The 16,064-nt window shown below is 34.3% G+C and overlaps 1 pseudogene; it reads left to right on the top strand.

Annotated features, from left to right (window-relative positions):
- The first annotated feature begins 371 nt into the window (after positions 1-371).
- The window catches only part of LOC113264694 (endophilin-A1-like), a 30,355-nt pseudogene continuing 14,662 nt past the window's right edge, over positions 372-16,064 (top strand).

Below are 16,064 nucleotides of genomic sequence, written 5' to 3'. Positions count from 1 at the left end.
TATTTTCTTTTCTTTTCTATGGTAAGTAAATTGAACCTTAAAGAAGTCAAATAACATACTGTTTTGGGTTGAGTAACCCAAGAAGCAGAGGCCGAATAAATATATTTGAGTACAAATAGTTTCTTTGGAAAGTAATCTCATGAAGAACTGGTAGGGAAGGGAGATAGAGAAGAACAGGAAAAGAAGTCAATATAGACTGGGTTAATGAACGTATTACTTGGGTAGACTATAATATGCCTCAGAATTGGTATACCCTGCCCCTATCCTCCCAAGGGACAAGGAAGCTGGGTTATGTATCCACTATACCTGCCTATAATTTGTTGAGGACTGCTTCCAAGAACATTAATTGTCTGCTACCTCTGACATGCCTCATGCTGCTGCTGGAGAACATCCTTGTGGCCAGAGATAGTCCTCAGGTACAGTGTTGCAGGTACTGCAGAATAAAGCCGCTGGCATGTATGGATACCCTGAATGCTGAGGGGATATGGAGTCCCAACCATATCTTTCACACTTGACCAAATTAGCTTACGTGTTTAATCTAGGGATGGGAGCAGAAACTGAAGGATGAGCAAGTGAAGGGGATAAAGAAGAAATATTCAGATAGTAAGTAAAAGTTAGAACAATATGGCATTATAGAATTCGAGGGTGATTGGAATGAGAGATTTATAAAAATTAATAGAATCAAATAAATTATCTATTAGTGCATAAAATACATTATATTCTATTTGGGAAATTCTCAAAAGTTTCAATATACCAGACCCACATTGAAATTTGAAATATGGACCAAATGATAATTTTGGTCTTCAGAGAACTTGAAGTTACATGAAAGCATGGTCAATAGAAGACAATATAGTCTTACTCTTACAGTATAGATTGTCTTACTCTTAACAATCTAGCTATGGATTTTAAACATTCCAAGGTAATTTTATTTTCCTCAATAGGGTATCAGACCTATTTTCATTTGAAGCTTTCAGATACTTATGTAAGCTCATGTTCAACCCAAATTGACCTGGCCTATCTATTACTTTGTTGTGGTGTACACATCTACAAGTTTTATTTCACATCCCTTTCAAATATTCAAATTTCCTTAGGTAATACTCCTTCTTTATGTTCTGGCTGACTCCTCCTTGATTTTTTCTGCAAAATGTTTCTGAAACTTTTGTTCAGTTTATTTTATTTTATTTTATTTCATTTTATTTTATTTTATTTTATTTTAATTAGTTAAGGATTCCAGTTGAGAGAAGGAGTAGAGATCATATACCTAGATCAGTATTAATTCTATGATAATCACAATAACAATCAAATATAAATAAAACTACTTTTTCCAGGTCAACTTCAGAAACACCAGAACAAATACAGGTTTTGAAAGCAGAGTTGGGTTGTACATTGCTAACTTTCACAAGAGGGAATCTTGCCAAGCAACAAAACAACTTGCTATTTGTACCCTCCCAGGAGGGAAAAGGTGATATTGACACAGAACACAGGCAAGGTCACAATATGGAAAATAGGTTTAGTAAATCCACACCAAACTTAGAATGATGACTGAGATTTGCATTGTCTCCCTGTTACTTTGCCCACACTTTTCTACTTAAAAGTTAGGTAGTGTAGTACTTTTTGTCAACTAGATGATTTTTCTAGTTTCTGGAGTTTAAAATTCTGTGTCCTTAAAAGCATCTTTCAATCAAAAAGCATTAAAGTTTGTCCCAAGTCTTGGTTACATGACCCGTGAAAAAAGTAAAGAACACTAGATCTGTCAGAGAGAGAGCTGTTGCTTAGTAGCATATACTGGAGTGTCACTTTAGAAAAGAAAGACGTATTTATATGTGGAGCTAGATTTCCCAGAGAAGCAGTTTACACCATGCTCTGCAAAGTATTTATCTGGCAGTCAATAAATGACAGTGATGATGGTGATCTGTTAGACTTACAAGAGCACCTGGAGGAACTATCGCGCCTGACTGATAAGCTGAGAAAAAACAGTGGGAAATAGAATTGGGACCAGGAGAGCTCCACTTGATAAATTGTCCGCAGCTCATGGTCCATGAGAAAAGACTGAAGTTACTTTGGGGGATTAATTAATTGGAGATGGCAAATAATCCTGGAATTCCTAAATTCTTACCACCCTGGTAAAAGACACTGCTTAATGAACACTTCACATTTTGCTTCTCAAATTATTTTCTATCAAGAAATGGTAGGGGAAAAAAAAAATCTACCAAAGGCCAACTCATCTTAACATAAAATGTTACCAACATAAAATGACCCAAACCACTATATGTTAAGATATTATGTAATAAGATGTTTTAGTAATGATAATGGTGAATGGAAAATAAAAACACAGAACTAAAAACTAAGATTTTTGGAAGAGTGGAAAGTGATATTAAATTAAGATTAATGGTTGACAATCTTTACATATCAGGATGGAAAGTGTGACCTATTGTTTTATCTTATGGTTTGCTCTTAAGGGATACCCACAGATATACTACCCTCCCTGATGTGAGGCCTCATCAGTCTGCAACTCTGTGCTGCATTAAATTCAGCAGGCTCAATGCAAAGAAAGAGGAAAATTCTCACAAGCCAAATCATACAGAACTTCACCAAGGGAAAAGAAATGTGAAACAAGTTCAGGATAAAGCAAAGAGCTCAGGGAACAGAGTTGAGAAAAGTTTCATCTATAAATAAAAGCAGCAGTACAATGTTGCCCCAATTTATATTTGAAGACACTGTTCTTTGATGATTGCCCATACAGCAGTGCCAAGGTTTGACTCCTAATAGATTTACAGAGCATTCGTTTGCACTTGTTCTATTTTCTGTGTAATTCTGAATTTCAAGCTGCTGGATAACCTAGAGGAGTATTGCCATGGCTACAGTGAGGCGGGATTGTTAAAATAGATCAGAATGTTTATTTTTCTAAGTATCCATTTTAAACACTTATTTACAGCTTCTTTTTGTTTTCAATTTGTACATATAGTACCATTTTGGCTGCCCATTTCCCTTTGTTTTTACCACTTACACCAAAGCAGAGATTTAGCTATTATAACTAAAATTGCCACACTCAACATGGTTGCTGTAAGTACTACCCTTGACATCAGCCACCTTTATTGTTGTAAGACTCTCATCTCAGGTTAGATTAGTATTGACCATAGATTTAACAAGGTAATAAAAATTATTATCCCAACAACTATATCAAGTCAAGGAGAGACATGCATCATGAAACACATTAACTATTTTTAACTTTTTATTTACATTGCACTGCATTGATTATACAAATGCAGATCTCAGTAGCAAGACAATAGCAGTAGGAAAACACTGCCTCAAGGTAGACTCACCTTAATTCTTCATGTTTTCTGGGCCTTAGAAATCTGAGCATAAGAAGTGTAAGTGTTCTACCTAAGTTATTTATAACTTGAGAAATGTATTTTATTAATAACCATTACTGATAAAGCTAACAATGTATTTAGGATGCCATATTTTCTATATCTATTCATAAGTAGTTTTTAGATTGCATAGTACTATAATGAGTCTGTGATATAGATAGAAAATGTGCAGCTACATCTGTATTTCGGATAAAACGGACTAGTCCTTGATTTTATGTTACTATATGGCAAATTCAGGATTGGAATCTTGCCGATTGCTTTGCTTTCTACAACAGAGTCAAGCAACACACTTGGTTTAAGCTAATCAATAAAAATGATTTTACACTCCATTCAGAACCTGGCACACAGGCACTGAAATATGAGAAGAATGGATGTTTAATAATGAAGGACTATTATCTCTTCAACTATATCTTCTCACCAAATATTTTCAAAATGGTTAAGATTGGTTCCTTGTTTTTGGGGGCGTTTTGGGGGGTTGTTTTGTTTTTTGGTTTTTTATCATATTAGAGTAATCACAGAGGCTAGAGCCCTATCTCCAGCTTCCAGTGTAACATCTGTCACATAGTAAAAAGTCAATGTAGAATTTTTTGAATGAATGGATGGTTGGATGGCTCTCTGATTGCCTGCTCGGCTGGATGACCGCATTTTTTTATTTATATCTTGGGATCTTGTTATTTGAAATTATTATTGGATTGTCTAAAATGAACAGTGAAAACTAAGGAATTCTTCATTTCATCTACAGCAGTGATAATTGTTATGGTTAAATTATTCATTTCTCAACTTCACTTCTCATATAATGATTCAATGTGTCTAGGTTGGGATCCAAAAATCTGCATTTTAACACACTCAAATTTATACTAATGCAGGCGGTGGATTGTTTTGAGGATACTCTTACATTATATATAGGTCTGATTAGAACAGACCCTGTTAAAAATTCTTGAGCGAATCTAGGATAAAATTGTCAGACTTTAGATTCCATACATCTCAAAGTACTAAACTAATCTCTGAACTCTGGCAGAAGTCTCACAAAGCAGTAAGTATTGCTATGAACATTAACAACAAAAATAAGAAATCTGCATTGAGCATTTGACATGTGCAGGGCTTTAGAGTGTAAGGTATAGTTCTTGATTCGGATGGATTGAAATCTTGGCTCTCTTTTAGTAGTTTATCTCCTTGGTCCCCTTGTCTAACTTTTTTCTTCTTTACTTGTTTTATTTGTACAATGTAGAAAAAAGAACATTTCCTTTTTTTAAAGATTTTTGTAACAATAAAATGGATGCATTGATGTAAGGCACTTAAAACAATAGGTGACATTTTATAAGGTCTTAGCAATATTTTCTCCCCAAAATCTATATTTTTCTCTTCCATTTCCCTAATATCCTTGGTATGCTAAATTAGAGATTCATAAAGACAACAACAATCATACAAACATAAAGCTTAATAGGACTTTAGGACTGATTAGCAAATCCTCTTCATCTTATAAATAAAACATAATCAATTAGGTTGAAAGATCACACATCTAGCTTGAGAAAGATGTGACTAAACCTCCAGATTTTCTATGCCTCTTGTCTTATATTTATCTTTCAAAATACATTTGTCAACAACTTACTGCCTGGGCTTGACCCCAGAGATATAGGATGAGCATTTTTTTCTTGGGGCATGGGGTGTTGTAGAATTCAGATTCATAGACTGAGATTTTCAGTACATGAAAGCAAAAAAATGCACCATAAGCCAGCATTTCTGTTTTCTTTAATAAGCTGATATTATTTGTTGTATACTTATTTACTGGGTAAACAATAAGTCATGGGATATACCTCACCCACCTTACTTAGGATGAACCTATTCTTGCCCATATCCTTGATTAAACAGATGGTAGACTACAGAAGAAAATTGATTATTAACATTCAAAAAAAAAAAAAAAAAAGAAAAAGCCTTATGAGTAAAAATAAACTGAAAATTCCCTGTAATATAGAATAATAATATTCATGTATATATATGTACACACACAATTATAGGTACACACACACACAATTATACAGCAATACTCAAACAAGGCTGTTAATATTCTTTGATTGAAACAAAGACAAAAGCTATCTTAACCTATCATTAACAGAATAATACTAACTCAAAAATTAAGTCTCTTGACCACTTTTCAACATTAGTTGTTTTTTTCCCAAATTTTCTGAAGACTAATCTAAAGTTTAAAAGGAAAAGAAAAAGAACCATAATAGCTAACACAATATTAATGGAGAAAAAAACAAAATGAGAAGACTGACACAATAAAGCTTCAAGGCTTACTATAAAGTGATAGTGATAAAGAAAGGGCAGTACTAGCAAAACAATAGACAAATAATCGAAGAAACAAAATAGAGTCCAGAAATAGACCCAGATAAATATAGACCACTGATCTTTGACAAAGGAGAAAAGAGAGTCTTTTCAAAAAATGGTGCCAGCACAACTGGATATCCACATGCAAAAAACAAAACAAAACAAAACAAAACAAAAACTTACCCATTTCACAAAATTAACTCTCAAAATATGCTATAGGTATAAATGTAAAATGCACAAAGATGAGTCTCCTAGAGGATACCATAAAATCTAGGTAATTTTGGGTTTAGTGGTAACTTTAGATTTAGTACCAAAGCACTATTGAAGAAAGAAAAATTGATTCATTAATATTAATTCATTAATATTCATTAATATTAAAAACTACTGCTGGGCAAAAGACATTGTTTAGAAAATGAAAAGATAAGCCACAGATTTGGAGAAAATATTTGCAAATACATATCTGTTACAGAACTGGAATCTAAAATATGCAAACAGTACTCAACTCAAAAACAAGGAAACAAACAACCTGATTAAAAAGTGGGCAAAAGTGGGGTGCCTGGGTGGCTCAGTCATTAAGCGTCTGCCTTCGGCTCAGGGTGTGATCCCAGGGTCCTGGAATGGAGCCCCTCATCAGGCTCCCTGCGCCGCTGGGAGCCTGCTTCCTCCTCTCCCACTCCTCCTGCTTGTGTTCCCTCTCTCTCAGGCTGTTTCTTTCTCTCTGTCAAATAAATAAATAAATTCTTAAAAAAAAAAAGTGGGTAAAAGTGAACAGATACATCACCAAATAGGTTATACAGGTGGAAAATAATGCTAATCATCACATCGTTAGGGTACAAAGTAACAATGAGATACCACTACAAACTTACTTAGAATGTCTAAAATCTAATACCAAATACTGGTGAGGATGTGGGTGGGAATACAAGATGTTACAGCCACTTTGGAAGATAGTTTGGCAGTTTCTTACAAAGTTAAACATATATTTACCATATGATCCAGCAATCATACTCTGGTATTTACCCAAGGGACTTTAAAAGATGTCCACAAGAATCCTGCACATGAATGTTTATAGAAGCTTTATTCATAATTGCAAAACTTGTAAGCAACCAAGATGTCCATCAGTAGGTGAATCAGTAAATAAATGGGGTATACTCATATAATGAAAAATTATTCAGCACTAAAAAGAAATGAATTATTAAGACATTAAAGGACATGGGGAAATCTTAAATGCATATTGTTAAGTGAACGAATCCCATCTGAAAAGGCTACACATTGCGATTTGAACTGTTTGACATTCTGGTAAAGGCAAAACTGTGGAGACTGTAAAAAAGTGGTGATTGCTAAATAGTCAAGGGAAGGAAGAAGCAAAGGGGATTTTTTGGACAGAAATTATTCTGCATGATACTCAAATTGGTGGACATATTACACTATATATTTGTCCAAACTCTTAGGATGCACAATACACAGTGAACTCTAATGAAAACTATCGACACTAGTTACTAATAATGTATCAATATTGGCTTCTCTATTGTAAAAAATTGCCACACAAAAGCAAGATATTAGTAATAGGGGAGACTGGGGATGGAGTGATGTGGGGGGTGTTTATGAGCTCTCTGTACTTTTAACTCAATTGTTCTGTAAACTTAAAGTGCTCTAGAAATAGTTTATTAGCTAAAGAAACAAAAAATTAGTAATATGACACATTTTAATCATTTTAAAGAAAAAACAGTTTTAATCATAAATTAATCAGTTACTGAACTTTATTATCATTAAAATTTAAACACAAAATACATACTATGAAATCCTTTTGAGATCACAAAAATTGTTTCCAGAACCTCCTAAAAACTATAGTTAAAGAATTTTGGAAGAATTTGGAAACACGCACATGGACTAAGTATGACAACATTAAAGAATTACACAATTGGGGAATTTTTTAAACTTTATTTAAATAGAAATTATTAAATACATTCTGAAAATCAGAATAGTTTGAAAGGATTAGTACATTTTTAAAAAAAATTTTTTGAGTATAATTGACACACAATGGTACATTAGTTCCAGGTGTGCAACACAATGATTCAGCATCTCTATATGTTATGCTGTGCTCAGCACAAGTGTAGCTACCATCTGTCCCCGTACAATGCTATTACAGTATCACTGACTATATTCCCTATGCTGTGCCCTTTATTCCCATGATTTTTTCATTCCATAACTGGAAGCTTGTATCTCCCACTCTCCTTTACCATTTTGTCTATCTTCCTACCCACCTCCCCGCTGTCAAACATCAATTTGTTCTCTATTTATAGATCTGATTTTGCTTTTTGTTTGTTTTTCAGATTCCACATATGAGTGAAATTATATAGTATTTGTCTTTTTTAGTCTGATGTATTTTACTCAGCATAATACTCTCTAGGTCCATCCATATTATTAGAAATGGCAAAATCTCATTATTTTTATGGCAGCATAATATCCCATTGTGTGTGTGTGTGTGTGTGTGTGTGTGTGTAACATCTCCATTACCCATTCATGGACAATTAGGTTACTTAGGTTGCTTCTATATCTTGGTTATTGTAAAGAAAAAATGCTGCAAAAAATATAAGGGTGCATGTATCTTTCTGAATTAGTGTTTTTGTGTGTTTTGAATTAATACTTAGTAGTGGAATTATTAGGTCATATGGATTTCTATTTTTAATTTTTTTGAGGAATCTCCATACTGTTTCACAATGGCTGCAACAGTTTACATTTCCACCAATAGTGCACAATGGTTTCTTCTTCTCCACATCCTCCCCAGCACTTATTTATTGTCTTTTTTATTTTAGCCATTCTCATAGGTATAAGGTGATATATCATTGTGGTTTCGATTTGCATTTCCTTGATGATGAATGATGTTGTTCATCTTTTCATGTGTCTATTGGCTATCTGTATGTCTTTTTTGGAAAAAAATATCTATTCAGGGATTAGTATAATTCATCATGCTTAATCAGTGTTAGAAACTGAAAACTTACCATGCCTCCAAAGACCTAACTAAAATGAGATATTTTGTTGTGTTCTTTTCCTCAACTGAAAAATATTTTAATAAACAGCACATACTTAGAGAAATGACAAGTTTTCATTAAGTTTAATTCATCAAGATTTCATTATTTTTGTTCTGGGCAAACCAAATATTGCCTTCCTCTAGGATAGGCTTTGCCTTAGATATAATCCACATAGACAATGCCTTTAAAAGTGACTTCTGAAATGTTCTTTTCTACTTTTTAAAATTAAAAACAAATTCTTTAGACTTTAGATTTATCATTTTCATTAGAGTTCTTTTGAAATTCAAGATGTTAATTTTCCCTAGTTTCCTTCTTTGAATTCTGGGTGCAGCCAGGCTCCACCTTCAATATTGTGGTGGTTTGAATGTTTGTTGACCTGAGGATTGCTGCAACATGGTTTTATTTCTTTATAGACCAATATGTAGTACAATTATATTGCCTTTAGAGTAGAAAATAAACAATGTATGCCTAGTTCACTGCTTTTACTATTTGAAAATAACAGCTCGATTGCCTTCAAACTCATTAATCTTCTCTGCCTCTTCAAATGAAATGGTGTCTCATATAACACCTGAACAAGAGTGAATTATTTTACTTCAGAAGATGAGGAGAAATAGTTATGCCCTATTGAACTTTTAATATAAACCAACTGCTCCTTGAAATGCTTAATGATTACAGAAAAGACCTGTAGGGAGATTCCAGACTCGATCTCTCTTAGAAGAATAAATAAAACAGACAGGTAATTAAAAGCAAATTCAGTTCTTGGTTTCACTGCTCAGTGTATATATGCTCACTAAGGGTTAGAGGAGATCAGGAATGCAGAATACCAAGCTGGAGAGAGCCTCTGTCTGGTAGAAGACATCTTCGCTGTTTTTCACTGTGAAAATCTCAGCCATCAAAAATCTTCAACCTTTACCAACAATCCAATACAAAGCACATCTATTCAACAAATAAATTTTATGATAGATGTGAATTTAAATTATATGAAATTTGAGAGACAGTAAGTGTGTGTGTGCATGTTAAATTGCTTCTTATTTAGAAGTAAGCTCCATATATACGTATATGAACATGTCAAATTTCCTAAGGGCAAATATTTGAAGATTAGCTCTCTTTTTTCTTATTATTTCCCCAAATATTTAATAATTCTCAGTGCCTAGCCGTGTTTCAGATTCCCACTTTGCAATTCCTTTACATGAGAAAAATATCAACCTTTTGTCTTTCAATGTTTTTTAAATAATTTATTCTAGAAGACAAATATAATCCCTAATGCATACAACTGTTTTGTGCTCCTCTTAGCCTATTGATAGCAATGCTACCAGCTAGAAATGCCTGAAAGCATTCACCTGGCTTGCAGTGAGCTTCCCACACACATCTCCTCTTTCCAAACCAGTGTTACAACTGGACTGACCCTTGTGGTTCTCATTATGCATGCAAGATGCCCTTCAGCGACAACCAGACAACCATCGGGAAACTTTGAAAAAATGAATGTTTATTACTTGCAAGACCTGGAAATGACACAATACCCCTGGGGCCCTTTGGTGGTGGTAGGGGGGAGCTCATGCACTAGAGATTCCGCTTTTATTAGGGTCAAGGGTGGGAGCCTCAGGTTTCACAGGCTCACTCTTTAACGGTGAATTTAAAATATAACAGCAGGAATTTAAAGTGAGGGAAACAGAAAAGACATGGATGTGAGTAACTGAAATCAACCAAATTTGTTGATTTGTTGGTCATTTGTTGAATCATTGTATCATATACCTGAAACTAATATGACACTGGTATTGCTTGTAGGTATTATAGATACACTACAAACTAATATAACACTGTATGTTAGTTATATTTCAATTAAAAAAGTATACATACAGGGGCACCTGGGTGGCTCAGTTGTTAAGCGTCTGCCTTCGGCTCAGGACGTGGTCCCGGTGTTCTGGGATCGAGCCCCACATCAGGCTCCTCCGCTATGAGCCTGCTTCTTCTTCTCCCACTCCCCTGCTTGTCTTTCTCTCACTGGATATCTCTCTCACTGGCTGTCTCTGTGTCAAATAAATAAATAAAAAAATCTTTAAAAAAAAAAAAAGGCTTAAGTCAGGCACTTGCGTTACCAAAAAGAAGAAAAAAATCTGTCAGGGCTCACACTACAACAGCATTACTTCAGTTCAAAAAATCCAAATCAGATCATTAAATAAGTTCTTAAGTAGCCAGTACATACTGGGCAGTGTACAGTTAATCAGTAAAAGTGAAGGCTGATACAATTGGAAATGAGAATTATTTTCAGGTCATTCTCAGTATTTGAACCTCCACAATCTCAGCAGAATCGAGTCATAAAGCTTTCTCAACACTGCAGTACGGATTAGAAAACAAGCAAAAAATTCACAAGCAATAGATGTAACTCAGATCCTGCAGATAGCATATATTCAAGGAATATGTATTAGGAGAACTTGTATTTAAATTTTCAACCCTTAAAAATTATAAACAAAAAAAATTGAGAATTGCTTCAGTTTGCCATCAAACCACTGCAGTTTGTAAATCTCAAAAAAAAAAATTCTGTACCTATATCAAAACTTATATAAAATGTTGAAGTTCAAACATAGATCTGGAAGTCCCTGATGCCCAGGCTCTCTTTGTCTTATTTATCTTTGGTACAGCTTAAAGACCAGCAGAATTAATAATGGTAAAATATATTTGATGACACTTGATGAAAGTTAATTTTCTTAGGGAAAATAACAGATGACTTCCATATATATTATAGGGAGAAAAAATGGTGGTGGTGGTGGTGGTAAAGAATCCACAAAATCAGGGGACCAAGGTGGCTCAATGGGTTAGGCCTATGACTTCTGCTCAGTTCATGATCTTGGGTCCTGAGAATGAGCCCCGCATCAGGTTCTATGCTCAGTGGGGAGTCTGCTGGTCCATCTCCTTCTCCCTCTGGCCCTCCCCCAACTTGTGCTCTCTCTCTCTATAGATCTCGTAAATAAATAGATAGATAGATAGATAGATAGATAGATACATAAATAAATAAATAAAAATTTTAAAGAAGAATCCACAAAAATCATAGATAGAAATATTCCAATTTGTCCAGCAAACTACAGTTATACAATTCACTAATTCATAAAAACAAAATCATAAAGACTTTACTGTTTTCTTGGGTTTTGCTTTTGGTAAAAAGTGTGACTAATTACTTAACAAGAGTGAACATCACTCTGTAATTTTAAAGTGTGAAATGAAGTTTGGAAATAAATAGCTTGAGACATAGTATAATTAATGCAGGCAGGCCAGTTGAGGACCCAGCAGGGGTCCTGCAGGACTAGCCAAGAGGGTTCTTAGCTTCAAGCAGGATGGAAATCAAATGTGAGCCAGCAGGAAGTGAAAGCAGAGTTTACTGAAGATGTATATATATATATATATATAAAGAGAGAGAGAGACAGAGACAGAGACAGAGGAAATGGATGGAGCATCTAGGAGATTTAGAAAGGAAAAGAGCATGAGTCTCCTCTTTGCTTGGTGTCTGGGGTTTTTATTGGTGACTGTGGTCAGGTGCATGTGTCCTCCTAGGCATCCAGGAACTGTTCAGAATAAGGACAGGGTCCAGGAGTTCTTCATAAGTCACTCATTCCCTGAAGCCAGTGGTCTTGGTGTCAAGGTGTTTGGAGTCAGTGGTCTTGGAGAACATTCATGAGGACCCCTCCCAGTCATACCTTAGATATTATTTATAGCACTGGAAGACTCCAAAGATATCATTATCTCTGTCCCTTACAAGGAGGACATATGCTATTTGTATTACAAGGCATGTGTAGAGTGGGGTGGGGGTGCAGGTCCTAGCAAGAATAAAAATTCGATAAGAAGCAAAAGAATTAAAAAAAGAAAGAAAAGAAAACAACAGCTTTTTCTTTCATGGGGTCCCTTCAGTTTCCCTGTCTCATAATTATGTCTGCTATGATTGAATGATTGTCCTAATTCTCTATTCATTACTATATTCATCCCTTTTAAAATATATATTTCCAGGGGTGCCTGGGTAGCTCAGTCAGTTAGTCATCTGACTCTTGGTTTCAACTCAGGTCATGATATCAGGGTGTGGGATCAAGCCCCACATCAGGCTCTGGGCTCAGCTCTCTCTCTCTTTGAAATAAATAAGTAAATATCTTTCCAGAACCGGCTATGAAAGGGCGAGTCTGTATCTTCACTCCCTGAATCTGAAATAGCCAGAAGATTTACTTTATCAGAGAATTTTCTGAACCTAAGCCTTGACAGGGTTTTACACATTTTCTCCTAGACCTTTGTCTTATTCATGAAAGCAAGCCAGTACTATCTTGCTGGAGGATAAATACTACATGGAAGAGAGCTGAGATACCCCAGCCAAGATCCATATACTTCCCAGATGCAAAGCCACCTAGCTTCAGTAGCAGCCATTTAAGGGAGACCAGCAGATACAAAAACCCCTCCACCTTGGCCAATTTTTAACCTATCAGGAACAGTGAATTATTGTTTAAAATACTCAGTTTTGGGGTGCTCTTTCACAGAGAAATAATACAGCAATAAATTACTCGTACAATAGCCCAAAATGGTTACATCGTTCTGAGACACTAAGAAAATGTTGTAATTGTACTATAGCATGTTGAATTATAATACTTCATTATATAAAGTAGAGAGAAAGTGAGTTTGGCAAACATGTGGGTTTAGTTACAAATTTCATCATTACTATCTATGTAAAATAAGGGCGCCTGGGTGGCTTAGTTGTTTAAGCACCCGACTCTGGGTTTTGGCTCAGGTCATGATCTCAGGTCATGAGGTGGAGGCCCCTGTCAGGCTCCAAGCTCAGCTAGGGGGGTCTGCTTGAGATTCTCTCCCTCTCCTCTCCGTAGGCCCCTCCCCCGACTCATGTGTACATGTGTATGCCTGCACATGCTCTCTCTCTCTCTGAAAAATCAATCAATCAATCAGTAAAATCTTTACTATCTATGTAAAAATAGAAAATTAATTAGATTTTTTGGGCATTACTTTCCTCATCTATAAACTGGCCTAGTAGTATCCACTCCTTTGGTATTAGCAAATAGGTTTGCCTGTTAAAAGCAACATGATAAAAACAAAATATTATAAATCATTTTTAATGTTTTAGTCATTGACCCACATGAAGATTCTATGAACTAACACATATGCTAGGCATCTAGCACTCTTACTAAACGTGTTACCAAAAAATCATTTTAATACTATTTAAATATCATCAACATCAGTAGTTAATAAATGCTACCAAAAGTTCTCAAGCTCAGAAAAAGGAAGTTATTTTAACAATCCATTAGAGAAGGAAGAGTTTAAATACTGGATTCACGTTTTTTTTATTTAAATTTAATACAAAAAGATGTATTGATGGATCACATAGAATATTTTTAAACATAGATAAAATGGATTCAAACTTTTAAAAGACATGTTAATACATAGAATATCTATTAACTTTTTGAAAAACATCAAATTCTATTCATACAAATAATATAGCAAGCAAAACTTCATCGACTAAAACCAATTACATTAAAGATTCCTAAATAAAAAATAATATTAAGAAAATTTTTATATTAAAGGATATTTTTTCAAAAGCAATTATTACTTTGGAACATATAAAAGAAAATAAATATATTATGTGTAATAATTATACTCCACTATCAGGTGTGATTTATTCCACAAATGCAAGATTATTTAATTATTGAAAATCAATCAAAATGATCAACCACATTGATAAGCTAATAAAGCTAATAAAGAAAACTTATATGTTCATATCATTTGATATCATATCATTTGATATAGAAAAATAAGAAAATCATGAGGGACTTAAAATCTAGAAATAATAATCTAATTCAGCAAAGTCACAGAACATAATAAAAAATCCAAAAATTAATTGTTTCTATGTACTAGAAATGAACATTCAGAAAACACAATTTAAAATACAGTACCATTTAAAATTGTTTCAAAGGAAATGAAATACTTAAATTTAAATCTAACGAAACATGTATGGAATCTATACACAGAAAAATTGCCAAAAAACCTGATAAATAAAGGAAGAGACATATTATGCTCATGATTTGGGAGATTTGACATAGTTAATATGTCAATTATCCCCAGATTGATCTTTAGGATAGGCACAATGCCTACTAAAATCCCAGCAAGTTGTTGTTTTTTGGTTTTTGGTTTTTTATATCAACATTCTTTTTTTTTTAAGATTTTATTTATTTATTTGAGAGACAGCGCATGAGCAGGGGTGAGGAGCAAAGGGAGAGGGAAAAGCAGATTCCCCCCTAAGCAGGAAGCCCTATGTGGGCCCTTCCCACCACATCTAAGGACCTGAGATCATGACCCTTGCAGAAGGCAGCCACTTGACCAACCAGGCACCCCTATCAACAAACATAATAAAATTTATGGAAATTAAAATGTACTGGAATACCTAGAGTGAATGTTTAAAAAAATAAAATGAGAGGAAACACTCTACCTAATTTTAGGAATACTAATTATCTACAGCAATCAATATAGTGTGGTATTGAGAAGGTATAGACACATAGATCAAAGGAAAAATAGAAAAGCCAGAAATAGACCCACACAAGTGTGCACAATTGCATTTTGGCAAATTTACAAAGAAAATTAAATGAAGTATGAGTGACTTTTCAAGAAATATTAAGCATGGCATTTCACGATCTGTAAAAGAAAATATTGATAAATTGCTCTTCATCAAAATTTAAAGTGCATGCTCCTTGAAATACCCTGTTGAGAGGATGGGAAAACAAGCTACCACTGGGAAAAAATATTTGCGAACCACATCCTGGACAGAGGATAAGCATCTTAAATATTTAAAGAACTCTTGAAACTTAGAAAAAATTGGGAATTCAATTAGAAAATGGACAAATATCATGAGCAGATATTTCACCAAAGCTGACACGCTGATGGCAAGTAAGCATATGAATATGTTCAATACGATTAAGCAGTAAGGAAATGAAAATTTAAAGCATGGTATATTAGAAAGATTAAGTTAATACTGAATGTTGGTCAGGTAAAGGATATAGTGAATTTCTCATAAATTGCTGATAAGACTGTACAATGGTATAATACTCAGGAAAATAGTTTGGCAGTAGGCAGTATCCAATAAAACTAAAATACACTTACTATATGACCTAACAGTTCCATTCCTGGGATTTATCTCAGGGAGACGAAACCTTATGTTCACACACAAAAATTGTACATGGATGTCTATGGAAGGTTTATTTGTAATAGCCAAAAATTGCAAATAGCCCTGTTGTGCTTCAACTAGTAAATGCAAAGCATGGTGTATCTACACCATGAAATATTACAAAGGAATGAACTATTG

Source organism: Ursus arctos, unplaced genomic scaffold (assembly GCF_023065955.2).
Source record: "Ursus arctos isolate Adak ecotype North America unplaced genomic scaffold, UrsArc2.0 scaffold_13, whole genome shotgun sequence".
In the NCBI taxonomy this organism is placed as follows: Eukaryota; Metazoa; Chordata; class Mammalia; order Carnivora; family Ursidae; genus Ursus; species Ursus arctos.
Note: the sequence above shows the minus strand (reverse complement) of the source record. Positions and strands in the feature narration are given on the sequence as shown.